Source organism: Tauraco erythrolophus, chromosome 17 (genome assembly GCF_009769465.1).
Source record: "Tauraco erythrolophus isolate bTauEry1 chromosome 17, bTauEry1.pri, whole genome shotgun sequence".
NCBI classification, from domain to species: domain Eukaryota; kingdom Metazoa; phylum Chordata; class Aves; order Musophagiformes; family Musophagidae; genus Tauraco; species Tauraco erythrolophus.
In genome coordinates this window covers 9,528,791-9,544,455 of record NC_141481.1, presented here as the reverse complement: position 1 = coordinate 9,544,455, position 15,665 = coordinate 9,528,791, and positions in this window count along the sequence as shown.

The following is a 15,665-nucleotide window of genomic DNA, read 5'->3' as shown; positions in this document are numbered from 1 at the left end:
TTATGTAGGTCAAAAAACCTTTTCCCAGGATAAGAAAAAAAAAAAAAAACAAACCCTAACAAAAACTCTTAATGCGCGGGAAACAATGTGGACCAGCTCTAAAAATAAGCTGCCGTAGCCATGAAAGCTTTGCCCCAACTGACTCTGCATTGGTGTCACCTTCTCCTGCCTTGAGTGTTCCTCTCCCCACTTTCCAGCCTGCAGCTGGAACATGCTCAGGGCACACCGCGTGTGCCACACAACCAGGGCTATGCTACGGTCCGTGACGATTTACGCTCGCTTGGCACAAGTGCAAACACCTTCTCTCCATGAATACATCCTCCGCCACGAGATCCTGGTGCCCTGCATCTCCTAACGAAGGCAGGACTCCAGCACTGGGTGAGCAAGCTCAGTGTCTTACCCTGTCCTGGTTTTGACTGGAACAGTTAGTTTTTTCTTTTTAGCAGCTAGAAGAGCTCTGCGTTTTGGTTTTAGTCTGGGATTTACTATGAGAAGACTGTTGGTAGTGCACTGATGTTTATAGTTGGCACTGAGACCCCAAGGACTTTTCAGTTTGCTGCGTTCTTGCTGGGGGGGAGCATGGCGGGGACAAAGGGCCCACAACCCCCCTTATGATTTGAACTTAGGCTGAGGGCTAAGTTGGCCAATGGAGTATTCTGTATCATGCAACGTCCTGCCCAGTATATAGATGAAGGTTGACCAGAAAGAAGGGCTTCTGTTCTTCTGAGGGCTCTAACTCTCGGAGTGCTCTCTCTCTCTTCAGGCCTCTCACTTGTCCAGGACTTATCTGGCTTGGAATTGTTTACCGGGACGGGACAGGCATTGGTCATCAGGTGGTGAGCAATTATACTGCGCATCACTTGCTTGTACATATTATTATACATATATACTAATATATTACTATTATTATTACTTTTTATTTTATATTATTATTAGTATTGAATTGTTCTTATCTCAACCCATGAGTCTCCTTCTCTTTTCCCCTTTAATTCTCTTCCCTATCCCCAGAGGTGGGGAGGATGAGCAAGGGACTGGGTGGTGTTTAGTTGCTGGGGCCAGGCTAAACCACAACATACCCACATGCTGATACATCACCCCTGGCTTGCAGAAAAGAAGGATCCTTTGTGCTAGGTGCTGGTCCAACTTAGCCAGTCAAATGAGAGACATTCATTAAAAAAAGTAATGAGCAACTAAGGCAATTTTTTTTTTTTTTTTTTTTTAAGCTTTTTGATTAGGTAGACTTGCTGGGGAACGCTGCCCTCACCAAGAGATAAGATCCCCGTGAAGGCAGCAGCACTTAGGGAGGAGATGGAGCCAGGGCTAAGAGCTCCTCGGGACAGCGGGACACTTTGCTGGCCGAAGGGGAGCAGGACGTGCCCAGGCTTTGACGGCATCACCATGTCTGTGCCTGCATGTTGGCTCAAGCCAGAGCTCTGGGATGCCGTCATCCCACTTCAGTGCGGCAAAGGAGCCCGAGCAGACAAAACCACATGTAGCAGCTCTGGGAGTGGAGAGGGGACGTGCCTGCCTGTCACTGCAGCGGCTCCAACGCTGCAGAGAGCAGCGTGGGCCTCAAGCAGGACTAAAAGGGTTGACCCCTTCTTCGCTCAGCTCCTGCACCATCATCTCAAGGGAGGTTTGACAATGTGAGCGGGGTCAAGGCAGGAGTCAGAGCTGTCCCCGCAGCACAGTGTAGCGGGAGAGGCTGGCACGTGTCAGCCAGGGCAGAGCTGGGAGACTTGGACAGTAAGATAGAGTTAAGACAAAAAGGCAAAAAATCAGAGAAAAAAAAAACGCGATTCCTGCCTCCCTTTAAATAAAAATAATAAAAAAAAAAAAGAGTTCATGGAAACGGACAAATTTTGCTTCAAAAGATATTTAACACTTCATTTTGCTTCATCCCTTTTGAATACTTCTTATAAAACACAAAGGCTTTAAACAAAAGGTCATTAAGAGATAAAGAATTGAAGCCCTTCTTGCAAGAACAAAAAAAGAAAGCATCTTGACATTTTTAACTAGGCTTTTTTTTCCCTCCTCTTTTCCAAAACGAAAATTAATCAACACTGATTTGATTTCACACACAAAAGCCCATTTCATGGAAGTGGCATTTGCTGACAGAGCTGTTTCGACAAGAAAATTCCAGCCAGAGGAGCACACAATACACCGCACACCATTAGGGTGCACGAGCTGCAAGGACACTGGTATCTCAGGGTTCATAATAAATCCCATCCTTTTTCTGGGTCAAGAAACTCAGAGCTGTCTGGAGGTTATGCTAACACGCCAGGGTTTGGGGACTGATGTCAAGATCTGAGGAATTCCTGTTGCCTGGAATAGAAACAATGAAATTGTTCCAAGGCACCGTTTATTCCCAGGTGCCTGCGAGCTGTCATTTCTAGGGAAGATGAACAATTTGAGAAGAACTAATATCTTCAGAAATAATTCAGGAAGACAGAATTCATTCAGCTCCCCAGGTGAATAATGAATGGGACTCGTGTGAGTCAGAGGAGGATGGAAGGGACACTCGACCACCAGCTCTCCCCAAACCAGGTGCGCTTGTGCAGCCGTTCAAGGGGCAAAGACAAAGGTTTTGAGAAGCTCTGTCTGGAGACCATGCGTGGTCCAGAGGGGCTGGGTGGGAGCAGTGAGGACCAAGGGATGCAGTCGCCGTGGGGCTGGCAGTAGGATGCTGCTCTGCCAGTGCAGGTACGGACCAAACCGGTCCCCTTGAGCCTTGCACTACTCTAGGGTCCCTGTTCCCTGCAACAAGTGCCTTTTATTTTGCCTCCTTTCACCTGTCAGTTGGTTCCAGTCTAAACACTACCTAAGGACTAACACAGATCACTCCAGCTGGGAACAAACCAGTAACGCCATGAGTGGTGAGGTGCAGAATATGGCCCTGGTAGATATTTGTCAAATAGCTGTGAGCCATCCTGAATGTGCCACAGTGTTGATCCATGATCAAGGATGAGAGAGGGAACGAACATCACAGAAAGAAGCTACCTGCTTTCCAATATAACATGATGAAATATTAAGCCCAGGTACCAGAACTGGTCCTGCCTCCCTGTAGCGCTCCCTGGCTCTGCGCAGCATCCTGTGTTCACCTCCCTGCGTACCCCACTTTAGAGTGCCTTGGGTCCTCGTGTCTACATCAGGGAGCAGAGAAAACAGCAAGGGAAAAGCAAACAAAGCGAATGGGAAAAGTGTAACAAAAACAGTGGCAAAGTCTTTCCATGCCACTCTGTGCTTTCAAGTAAATGAGGCTAATTAACTAATTGTCTAAATTATGAGGGCTATTTTTACCCTTGTATGAAGGCTTGGTGTTATTGCTGATTTCTTAAAACTCAGCGCTGAACTCTCAACTATCAGAAAGTTAATGAAGCAAAACCCCTGGAGCAGGGAGCTGGAGGGCAGAGCAGCTGCCCCAGGACGGGGCTCGGGGCTCAGGTGGGTACTGCTGCTGCGGGGAAGGAGCGTCTGCAACGGAACAACCCCCGTTGGGTGATGCTGTTTAACACAGAAGTTCAGGGTTACCTGCTGAAATCTCACCTGCACCTGAATTTGCCTCCCAGTAAAGGATTTCTTGTATAACTAAGCATCCTCTCTGCTCCACTGGCTTCCCATCACAGCCGAGATGGTAGAAGCTGATTTGGAGGAAGGGTTTCACACTCAGGGAAGAGAAGGCAGCTGACGACTAAGGGTGGATCAATGTGTCTGTCCTGGCAGTGATCACAGCTCTCATAGGCAGACCCAGAGCAACCTTGGACAACCAGGCAGGAAGCAAGGATAAGGCACAGCTCAGCATCTGCAGCAAAACCTGCTTAAAAATGGCTTTTTGGACACCAGGGATGTGCTAGCAAGCTACTACTGACCCATCTAGGGGCAAGCTGGTAAAGGTAGAGACGTGGCTGCAAGTGGGGACTTTGGTGTCTGCATCTGAAGGAGGACAGAGCTTGCTGGAGATGGCTTTAGCAGCTGGTTTGGAACCCGGCTGGGATTTTATTCTACAGAGATTCTACTGCATCTACAGCAGTGCCGTGGAGTTATCACACCCCAGTGCTGCCAGCTCCAATCTCTCGAAACAGCTTTTAGCAAAGAAACACCCTCCTGGGGCCGGCTGGAGCCTCTGCTCCTCCCGGGAAAGCCGTGGAGCTCCGGAAGCACCGGTGCAGGGCTGCACGCTCCGTGCCTGCCCCGGGAAAAAAAACACTTTTCAAGGCTGGTTTCCCCTCAGTCCCCTTGGGGAGCAAGTTCAATCCTGCATGTGCTGCTTCCAGAACTAATTGGGGTTTGCTGTGCTAGTGATGCCTGGTGTCTCCATGCTTATGGAATGGGCTGCAGCCAACTAACCAGAAGATGTATGTCCCTCTCCCAGCAGAGAGGTAAAACCAGCGCCATTTCTGATAGAGTGGCTAGCAGTACTCTCTGGATGTATTTATTGAGATGCCCTCGTTGCTCTTTCTCTGGAGACACCGGCCACCATAGACTGGTCACCATCACTTTGCACATCAGCCTCAAAAACCTCTGGAATGAGATACACTTTCTGCAAGCAGGGAACTGATGTTACATGGCCTATACACACAAAGTCACACCTCCATCATGTGCATGCAAGTATCTCCTTTCCAAATTTTCCAGACCACCCTCCACAAAAGGAAAGCACCAATCCATCTGCTGTAACCCCATCCAACCACATGCACCGTTCCCAGGTGCACAGCATCCATCCAGGCAGGAATCCAATGTGGCAGGAGCTTCCTCCTCCCACTTTGAGAAAATGCTGTTTTCTTGTGCTTTGAGGGATTTTCTTCCCAAAGAAAACTAGATGTTTTCTCCTCTTCAGCTAAATGCCAACATCTTAGCTGCCTAGTGGAAATCTCAGTTAACTCCATTAAAATCCCCCAGTCATTCCTGCTGAAGAGCTAGTCCCCTCAGGAGCAAGGAGACAGATAGGCCTCCTTTTCTGTAATAAATGTCACTTATCAGCTGTAATGAAGTGACATCTCAAGCCTGGCTCTTCTCTCAACACACAAGAAAACAACAGTTTGGGGGTGGCAAGTCTCTTCCAGGCATATCACTAAGGAGAAGGGCAGGTGAAAGTCCTCCATCCTTTGAATGCAGAAAAGAGCTCCCCCCCAAGTTATCTCCAAGACTATCTGCAAAATTGGAGCAGCCATGGCTTGGTATGTCTGAGTCCTGAAGACCTCCAAGGATGGAGACCTCACAGCCTCTCTGACCAACTGTTCTGGTGCTGTGCCACACTCTTAGTGCACATCTCTTTCCAAATACCCAACCTGAAGCTCCCAAGCTGCTTTTGTGCCCATTGCCCCCTGTTAGGCTGCCTGCTGCTGCTGGGAAGAGTTTGGCTCTATCGCCTTCGTTGGTCTGACAGTGATGGTTAAGGAACTATCAACACCACATTAAACTATAAAGTAAGCCACAGACTTCCTTGAGCCAGTTTCTGCCCAGGCACTTGTCACTTTAACAGGGCTCCTTGACCTTTCACAACTGTTTTGGTGAGTATCAGTAAGATGATGAAATTGGACCAGATGGCAACCACTGCTGTACTCAGCAACGCATGAAGGACACCTCACAACTCAGCTAGCAAGGTAATATGTCTCACCACTACCTTTTGATATCATAGAATGGTATGGGTTGGAAGGGACCTCAAAGATCATCCAATTCCAACTGCACTGTCATGGACAGGGACACCTTCCACTAGAGATCAGGTTGCTCAAAGCCTCATCCAACCTGGCCTTGAACACTTCCAGGGATGGGGCATCTACAACTTCTGTGGGCAACCTGTTCCAGTGCCTCACCACCCTCAGAGTGAAGAATTTCTTCCTTATATCTAATCAAAATCTATCCTCTTTCCTTTCTATCTCTAGACTCTCTCCTCACACTCTGGCCATCTTGTTTGCTGAAGACCCTGTCTCGTGTGGAGATAGCCAGCTTTTGCTGTAGAAAAATGCCAATTTTTGAGGTTTACCTAGTCCAGAGTGGAATCTCTGTTAGATCAGGCTTTTTTCTCTTAGAAAAGACAAATAATTTCTACTGTTTTGCCAGTGGGGTGCAGGGAGCCATTGTCCCAAAGTTTTGTAAATATAAAATGGAGATTATGGTCCCTGAGGTGATTTGGCAGGAAACTTCACCACTTTTCAAGGGCCTTCCTGTGTGCGAAATGGAAAGAGTAACGCTGCCTTGTAGCTCCCTGTTTACAATGTACTTAGGAATTCTTGAATACCTGGCACTAGACGTGCTGTATTATCTCCTACCTCATCTCCGGTGTCTAAAGCTGGCGGCCTGGCAAGGGGAATTATTCCAGATCTGTGATGCCCAGAAAACAGCCTGGCAGGAGGATTTGCAAGTCACGTCTCCCCACTCAGTGCCATCTCCTGCCCCATTGCTCAGTAACCCACTAGAGATGATGAAACTTGTGCTCTCCATCCTGGGATTAGCTGGCAACCCCAAATCAGGAACTGGCAGTCACTTACTCACTGCTTGCTGTTCTGAGACCAGCTCTGAGAGCTGCTCACTGCCTATTGCCATTGCACTCAATGTTCTCCCCAAGACACCACTGCCTCAGCTGCTACTGCAGAGAAACAACACACCACATCCAACGCTGCCCATTCCACCCAGGCCTAGGGACCAGCAGGGAGAGCAGGTGACTCCAGGGAGCCCAAGAGAAGTCAGTCCTTCTGCAATATTTGCAACACAGGAGAATATTCTGGTTTACTTCATCCCTCCCATCCCCAAACCTATATGGCAGTGAAGATGGAGAGGACTTGAAGACACTGCTATTTCCCTACTGCCGGTCCTACTGGAGGTGTTGAAGCAAGAAAGAGGAAAATTATGATTCAATTTACCAAATGCCTCTTCCCAGCACAGTTACAAGTCAGATTCAATTTCCTAGTGTTGCCCTCTGCATATTTTATCCATTAACAGATTTGCATAGATTTAAATACAATACAAAGCTGCAGACACCATCAAAAGAGCCTAGAGAGGAAAGGGCAGAAGAAGCTTGTCCTTTTTCTTTAGGCTTATAGAAGATGCCACTCAGAGCTCGGAGATGGGGCACTGCCAGGCAGGAGCTGTGCCAGACCCTCACCTGAGCAAGCACCACTTGGACAGACAGGATGTTGCTCACCAAAAGATGGCTTCAGGCTGCAGCTCCAAAGCAAGTTATTGCATCTCCCACAACCAGGAGGAAATGACCTGCCTTTTGTAGAAAGGGCCTTCACCATAATTGATAGCAGCTGGATCCACAATTCCCCCTTTTTGTTTACTAGTTTTTAGAACTTCATGGTGAGCAGAGACCCAATTAAATAGAATTCTCACTTCCCTCTTTCAGGGTAGCTTTACCTTCTTTGACGAAGGAATTCTCACTCTGGCTCCAGCAGGGTCTCTTTCAGGGAATCTTTATTACCACATTGGGGTCACCAGATGTCACTCACCAGAAGAGGGCTTCAGGCTGCAGCTCCAAGGCAGGTTGTTGCATCTCCTGCAGCCAGGAGGAAATGGCCCACCTTTTGTAGGAAGGGCCTACACCTTAATTGATAATTGAATTGATCCTTCACCTAAACCTTAATTAATTCTGTAATTACAAATTCATACCAGCTGGATGCATATCCGTAACAGGAGGCATGGGAGGCTTCAGCAGTTAGGTCAAAGCATCTAAGATGCGCAGGGCAGGGATTAGCACTGGTGATGCTGGGGTAGAGCATTTCATAACCTCAAACCATGCCAGCACCACCTGAGAGAGCAGGATATCAGCTCCAAAGTTGCTACATGACACCTCTCCACAGAGAGAAGAAAAATCCCTTGGATAATGCAAAGGTTTCACAGGAATACTCCAGTGGTGAAAGAGGGCATTCCCTGGGAGCTCTCTGCATGGATACAGGTATGTAACACAAACCTTTGAACACACGCTCAACAAAGAGAAGCACCACGTTAGACAATTCAATCCCCCATGTACCTGTGGGAAGTGAGGAATATATCCCACTCATCAGAGCTGCAAAATGTATGCACCTGTTGCAGGAATTAATCCCTTTTTTTTTTTGCTAACAGAGAGTGGCAGAGCTGTGCACACGGAAATCCTGTCTGAAATGAATCCCTGATAAAGAGGAAGCCGAGTTAAAAGGTGAGTTTTACTGCCTGCCAAGGCTTTAGGTTTTTAAAGGGTGTCTTGTAGAATTACTGTATTAGCAGGCTATTACGGTGAGGATCTCAAACTGCTATGCACAGCAAGAAAAAGCATGGAAGTTTTGTGATGTGAAATGCACGCATGGAAAAAGTGAGGCAGAAGAGGGCAAGAAAGGGAGAGAGGAGAAGCAGTGATGTGCAGAGGGATGGGAGGCTGATAAATGACGGAGGAGATAGTGGAAGAGGGGTGAAGAAGAGAGCAATGAGCAGTATGAGAAGGAGAAAAGAGAAAGATAAAAAGAGGAGGAGAAAGGGAAAGAAGAGATAAATGAGGGCAAAGACCAACTCATCATTTCGCAATTCCACCCCGGTGGAGAGGAAAATTGATGTCTGGAGATTTTTTATGACCAACCTCCTGGGCATGGGACAAAAGACAAGTTATTACCCAACCCCAGGTCAGGTCTGTAGCCTGCCAACTGCTTAGACACATTCAGAGAGCCCACGAGAGCCGTAAATCAAGGGGGCCAAAGGGATCACAGAGAGGCTGGGACCAGGCACAGAGCAGCGGTGAGCTCAGTAAATGCGATATAATCACAGGAGAAGGGTGAGCCCAGGAGTCACACGGGCTGACAAGGAGTGCCCAGCCCAAAGGGCTTTGCTCATCTCTCCTTCATGCCATTCCTAAAGACAGTGCTCCCCGAGACACAATTCCCCCTACATTTCCTCCTGATTTCTCTTCCTACTGATTTCCAGGCTCTGAATACCATTTATTTTTGCTTGCTTGATTCACTCATTCATTGAATAAAGGCATCATCGCTATTATTATTATTATCCCCGTCATCGGGCTCCTCATCACACATTATATTATTTGCATTGCAGAGCTGGAAGATTTCAGGTTGAGGCAGGAAATTTGTGCGAGTTGTTATTACCGCAATCAGATGAAGTGAGAATTGGATGGGCGAAGGCTGCCAGAGCGCAGCTCTCCCAGCAGGACACGGAGGCTCTGCCCATTCAGGGGAAGCTGTGGTTTTATTGCACGGGTCTCACCAGCAATTTTGGACTCGCCTTCGGTGTCCCAGCTCTCCCTCCCATCCCACCACCCAGTTCCGCTGGCTGCCAGCAGAGAACGGGGAAACGCATCGGTACAGGAGGGCGAGGAATCAAAAAAGACTTGGCGGGATTGCACATTTTCTGCCTTGCTGATGGTATTTATTAGACAACAGAAAATAGCTATTTTACCATCTGCCTTGTAAAAAGAAAAAAAAATCCTCATTAAATTAATGGAATGCGCAGCTGCCGAACAGAGTGTTCCTCTCCCTGCCACCTCCTGAGCAGCTCAACACTCGCTGGAGCAGGGAATCGGGCTGCCAAAAGTAGCTGAGGCTCACTCTGGCTCGTGCAGTGGGAGAGGATGGACAGATGGACAGCCAGCCTCCTGCTCCTCCCAGCCCTGGGGCTCTTGCCAGGGGAACCTATGGGTGCCCTGCTGCCGTACACGGGGTGCAAGGGCTGCCTTGCTTGCTGTGTTATGGAGCAGAGGTCTCGTCCCCTTCCTGCATGCACCCCTGCAGGGTCTCAGCTTGTGAAGGGAGCTGGACCAGCCTGCTCAACAGGCTGCAGATGCCTCCTTCTGCCTAAGCAGAGCACAACCCAGACTCCAGGTTGCAGTCAGGGTTGCCCATCACCCTCTGTTGAGCATGGCTGGATTTGGGGGCAAGTAAAGTCCTAATTTCCTTGCTTCCACCATCTCAATCCATGCGATATAGTCAATCCACCCCTATCATCCACTTCTACATGTCAAAGTTTGATCTGAGTTAGTATGTGCCCTGTGGAGGCATTCCATTGAGATCATAAAACCAAGAAAGCCTCGTGACTGGCTGACCGCATAGCCCAGAGAAGCTCCTACCCATAAGCCTTCATTTTGCCTGAGAACAGACCAAAAATCATGAACCAAATCCTTTCTCAATCCCAGCAAGACAGGAGCACCATAAATCAATAGTCCTGGATGATTTCAATGATGTTAACAGAGCTAGGAGAACAGCAACCAGTTTAATGCCAGTGTCATCAATTCATTTCTACTTGGCACTGAACAGCACCAAAGAGATTTAAGTGAACTGTTTCTTCTGATATCTGGTGGAGCATGAGTGTTTGATAGAGGAATGGTTGTCAAAACTCCATATTACATGTAGCTTTGAGGAGCAGGTCCACCAGTTTGCATCGCCAAGTTCTCCCAGACACCACGACATGCTGCCTTAGCTAATACACTCATTGTCTCACCACCTATCACAAGTAAGACCTGAAGAGCCATGTCTAGAACTGCTTTGGGTCCAGCAGCTCTTCTCCTAAGGAAATAAAGCCCTTTGTTAGATGTCTCAGCACTGACGATGTTTCAGCATCACTGCAGTATAATCCATGTTTAATCCTCACTTGCATTTTCTGCTAATGCTGGGGAGGTTCCCGATGCCTGCACTGCTTCTGTGAAGGTGCAATCTCTCCTCTGTGGTCCTCTCCTCCTCTTTCTAGGAGGCTTTTCTGTATAGGTTTTTCACCTAGATGAGCTTTTACACGTCTTCTGCAGGAAATTTGTTCCCTTAAATTTGCTCCTTTAGCAGTTACGCAGCAACTGGGAAAAAAATGACCTCAGGAGACGGGACTGGCTGCAAAGAGGTTGTTTCCCTCATGTCCATGGAGGAAGCAGGAGCTGGCCTCTTGGATTTCAGCACGCAAAGGAAAGTTACAGCATGTCAAATCACTTCATGCCAAAATAAATCCTGACATAATAAACCCTAATACCGCCAAAGAAACTATTACAGTCAGTCACAAAAATAATCCACATTGAAAATCGGTGAAAATACCTCTCCCCAGTGGAATAACATGGCTCCAAAGGATCAGTTCCAGTCAAAGACGATAATTTCATGTTTACCCAACAGATGAGGGCAACTCCAAAAGGCAAACATTTGTTGCCAAAAAATCTCTGCTTAAGTGACCTTTTGCCACCTCCCTTCATAGACTTGCTTTGAAAACCAATGAACAAGAACAAAAGGGAAGATCATGAAAGGCAAAGATTGAATCAAAATCCAGAAGGATGTCGTGGCTGTCTCTTACACCATTGCCTTCAGACCTATCAATCCTTAATTAGTGGCAGTAAGGGCAGAACACCAACCCGATTGCTTCACAAGCAGAAATTTCCGGGTTTTCAGAGGTTCGTGGCAAAGTTTCTCCCAGTCTTTGCCTGCCTTGCCACTGGTCTCAGGGGTTTGTAGGCAGAACCCTGGAGGAACCTGCGAGACAGGACCACCGGGCTGCTGAGCTTCCTCGCAGAGTGGCTCACAGGGTTGTCTCAGAGAGTAAGTCAGCCAAAAAGACATGGCAGAGAAGCAAAAAACAGGGACAGGCATCTTTTTTCCCCTCGAAAAAACGTTTGCTTTCTTAGAAAAAAAAAAAATCTAGCATCCATTTTTTGAAGAAAAACCCAAACAAAAATTCCAAGCTCCTTTCATTAAAGATTGAAGCTGCTCACAGGGAATTTTGATAAAAACATTGACATTTTGCAAAGTTGCCCTTGGACAAATCATAAGCATTGAAAGCTCCAAGGCACAGACACTGTGGAAGAGCCTCTGCACATGCCAGAGCATTCGGGAAGGACATCAGTCTTCCTGGAGTCACGTGTATTGGTAACTCCGTGATGTTTCTCATGTGTTTGTCCTTCTCGTATCCATGTGCAATGTACGTAGCACGTGGGGCCATGGCAGGCCTGGGAGAAGGCCCAGAGAAGGTCGCATGGTTGCGCACGGGAAGAAAGCACAGGGTGCACGTGGCAGCACTGCGCACGCCCGGCTTTGCAGGCATGCAAGGCTGCGGGTGTTGTTTGGGAAGGAGGGACTTTGCGCCCGTACATCTCCTGGTGCTTGCGTGTACACGGAGCTGCATTGCTTTGCAAAGCCCAGGACACACTTTTACAGCTGCCTGGGGTCAGGGCTGCTGGCAGGAACGGCGAGAGGTGAAGCACAGCTCCCAGATTTCAGGGAACTCGCTCGTTCTGGCAGGATGTGGAGAGCTGCAGGTTGATCCAGTGCCTGCAGTTCTCTTGGACACCTCCAATGCTCAGGCCCTCGTGCAGAGGGATGCTTCCACCTCACGAGCCAGAAACGCTGGTGCCAAAACTTTCTCCTGCTTACGAGCATTTTTATACATCACCTCTCGCTCGAGGTCTCAGCTGCAGACAGCAGCTCTTCCGCAGGCCCTGCTCATCCAGATATAGAGCCATGGTCATCCCCAGTCATCCATGGAGGAAAATAAGAAAAGACAAGTTAGGGAAGAACCTCATTGTCCAGGTGTGCCCTGCTGATGCACGGGTGAGGAGCGGTTGTATTTTAATGCCATGGGTCTCATCTCAGCATCACTACCCGTTGCTCCATCTTCCTGCTTCTCCCGTGTGTATGGGAGCACTCGGTTCCCACTAACAAATCTGAGTGTCCCCGGATGATTAAAGGCAGCGCTGCCTTTTAAATCGCTCTGATTGAGGTTGATGGCTGTGTGGAGTTGGACACTTGGCTCTAATGATGTGTGAAAATCTCCCTGCTGTGACCAGTCTGTCCCAGCTGTGGAATATAAGAAGAAAGGCGGAGGGGAACAAAAAGAAAACCCAAAAAACATCCTCCAGTGGGAGTCCCACATCAGACAGAGGTTTGTCCCTCAGGACGGCTCCTCTCACCATCTGTGCATGGCTGGGAGAGGCAGACCCGCAACACAGTACCAAGAGGGATGTGCATGTATGTGGCACCAGTGGCTCTCTGCTCTGTGGTAGCAGCTGAATCGAGGTCCCACTCTGGCACAGGTCAGTGTGACCAAAGCAGCTGAGTTGTGCTGAAATCTCACTTCCAGGCATGGAACACGTGCAGGTTTCACAGTGGGCTCTGTCCTGGCTCCAGCTGGTCCCACCAATACTCCCATACTGGTGCTGCGGGGGTGTATTATCTGAGACTGGGGTGTTGCAGAGGTGCCCAGGCTGCCACGGCACAGCTGGGCTGCTGGAGCATCACTCAAGGCCATGACTCCTCTGAATGAGACTCTGCAGCGAGCTGGACAGGGGATCCAGCCCCGGGAATCATGGCCAGCAAACCCAGCCTGGAAGCACAGCACGGTGGCTTCACCACGAGTCTCATGAGGACGGGAAGAAGGATCTGAGCAAGCAAACCACCACGTCCTCGATGCACAGGGACCACTGACTGGTCCCCATCACCACTGCTGACAAGTTTGCTTTTCAGGGGCTCTCCTCGCTGAGATTCGCCATTTTGGGGCGGAGGGGACCGGCCGGGCAGGCTCTGAAATGAAGGATGTGTTTCCTCACGCTCGGATGGGGCTAAACAGAGGCACGGGGGGAGGCCGGGCACCGGCCGGAGGTGTCCTGCAGCGAGTGACCCTCAATGTGACATTGATGGCTCTTAATTCTTAAGCCTGCTTTGGAAGGATTTCAGCAGATCCTATTTAATCACTGCAGCCTCTTCATCTCCCCTGTCTCATCCCACGGTAACGTTACACGTCCTCCTTCGCCAGCTCTCTCCAGGAACTGGCCACCCTCCTCTTCCTCCGCAGGTCCCCGGCACAGGAAACGCCACCAAGCCCTTCACGAGGCTGCCGAAGCCATAGCTGCCCTTGGCTTGTTTATGAATGTGCAGCAAAAATAGCATTTGCTTCATTTCTCCCCGGCCGCAGGAGGACCCCGTCCCCCGCTAACGAAGGGCATGGCTTCCCGCAGGTGCGCTGCCACCTCCCCGCAATCGGGCCGCGCCGTGCGTAGCATTAAATATTTAAGGGCTTGTCAAAACGTTGTAACGATTTTTTGTCTTGTTCCATTAGCTCCGTTTCCAAAGGCCACCACTGGAACTACTGAACATTTATTTCTATTGAATCCAGCTTAGAAGTTATGATCTGAGAAATCGGGAGACAGGACAGTATGTTCTGCGGCGCCTGCTTTTCCCCACCACCGCTCAGCTGAGACACGGCGGCCTTTGAAATATCATTTTTATTCCTACCTTAGAAAAACTAAAATAAAGAGATTGATTCTTCTGCCTGCTTGATTTGCTTCTGCTGGCTAAATAAGGTACATAAATATCAGTCAGGTGGCTTCCCCGTGTAAGCTTTTGGGCCGTTGGTTTGAACACCTTGCGCAGTTTGCAGTACCGGTCGCAGGGCTGGATTTCCTCCCCAGGTCCAAAGAAAAGCGTTGTTATTACGTGACTCTCCTGTTGCTAGAGAGGAATGGGCATGAAGCTTCCTCCCTCCCTCGCTGTGCACAAACAGCGTCTTATTATGCTAATACTATGAGTATTAGACAAAAAGTGTTGAAGAAAGCCAACGGAGACAGCAGTTTGGACTGGGGTACAGCATGGGCAGGGGGTCTGCAGCCCCCAGGTTTGCTTTAGGTTCACTGTATCATAGAATCATTAAGGTTGGAAAGGACCTCTAAGATCATCAAGTCCAACCATCGTATAACCAAGAAGTGCAGAGCCAGAGGGAGTTGCATGGGGTGGGGGACACCGGCAGCCCCCAGGGACACTGGGGAGATGGCCAACGCACGAGCCCTTGGCCACAGGATCCCACACTGGGGCCACTGCAGGGTTCAGGTCCACCCAAGCAAACCCCAAGTTTGCAGGAAGGAGCTGGGCTTGCTGCAGGCCTGGGGATGGGACCACTGGTGACAGCCCCACGGTCACCACCCCTCCCTCCTTTGGGAAAAAAAAAAAAAAAAAAGAAATCTAAAGCATTCTTAAAGACTTCCCTGCAGTTTAATTCCTCTCTATTTAAAGACACGCGACAGCCCCAGAGTTCCAGTCCTGCTGCCTGCGCCTGGATGCTTCGCAAAGTTGTAATCCCCGCTAGTGACATCACAGGCTGTTGCCATGGGGATGTCACAAACTCCACACTGTGACTTCACCACGGTGGGGATGGGCAGCAAGGGAGGCAGTGCTTCCCAACCACCAGCGTCCCCGGTAATTAGCAAACTTGCATGGAAAACAAGGATGAAACACAGGATAGGAACATAAAACCATTTTGTGAGTATGATCTATTGGAAAGCATTCCCTCATGAGAAAGTGCCTCCTTAACGGATCCTGCGCTCTTAAGTAAACCACGAAAGGCAGAGAATAAAATAGAAACTATAGTGATTTGTTTTATTGGGCATTTCATTGAGTAATTAAAAGGATAACTAGGAGAAAGAACATTAAAAGACATTACGCTCAGCCCTCATCTTGCTCTAGAGGAGTGAGCTACTGAACGTGAAGCAGCATACGATGTTTCCCTGCTCTAACGTGGGGTTCCCCAGGGCAAGGGAGGCACATATGGGTGTGCCACAGCACAAGGAGTCACATATAGGACGGGAAGGGGTGAAAAAGCATCTCCTCCATGGCCTGGCAGGATGCCGGAGCTCTCCCAAAAAAAGCAGGGTGGGAACCGCAGGTTGCAGGGAGCAAATCCCACCTTCACAGCATCTCTTGGCACATGGCATCAGGCTTTGATGACTGTGCACGGTG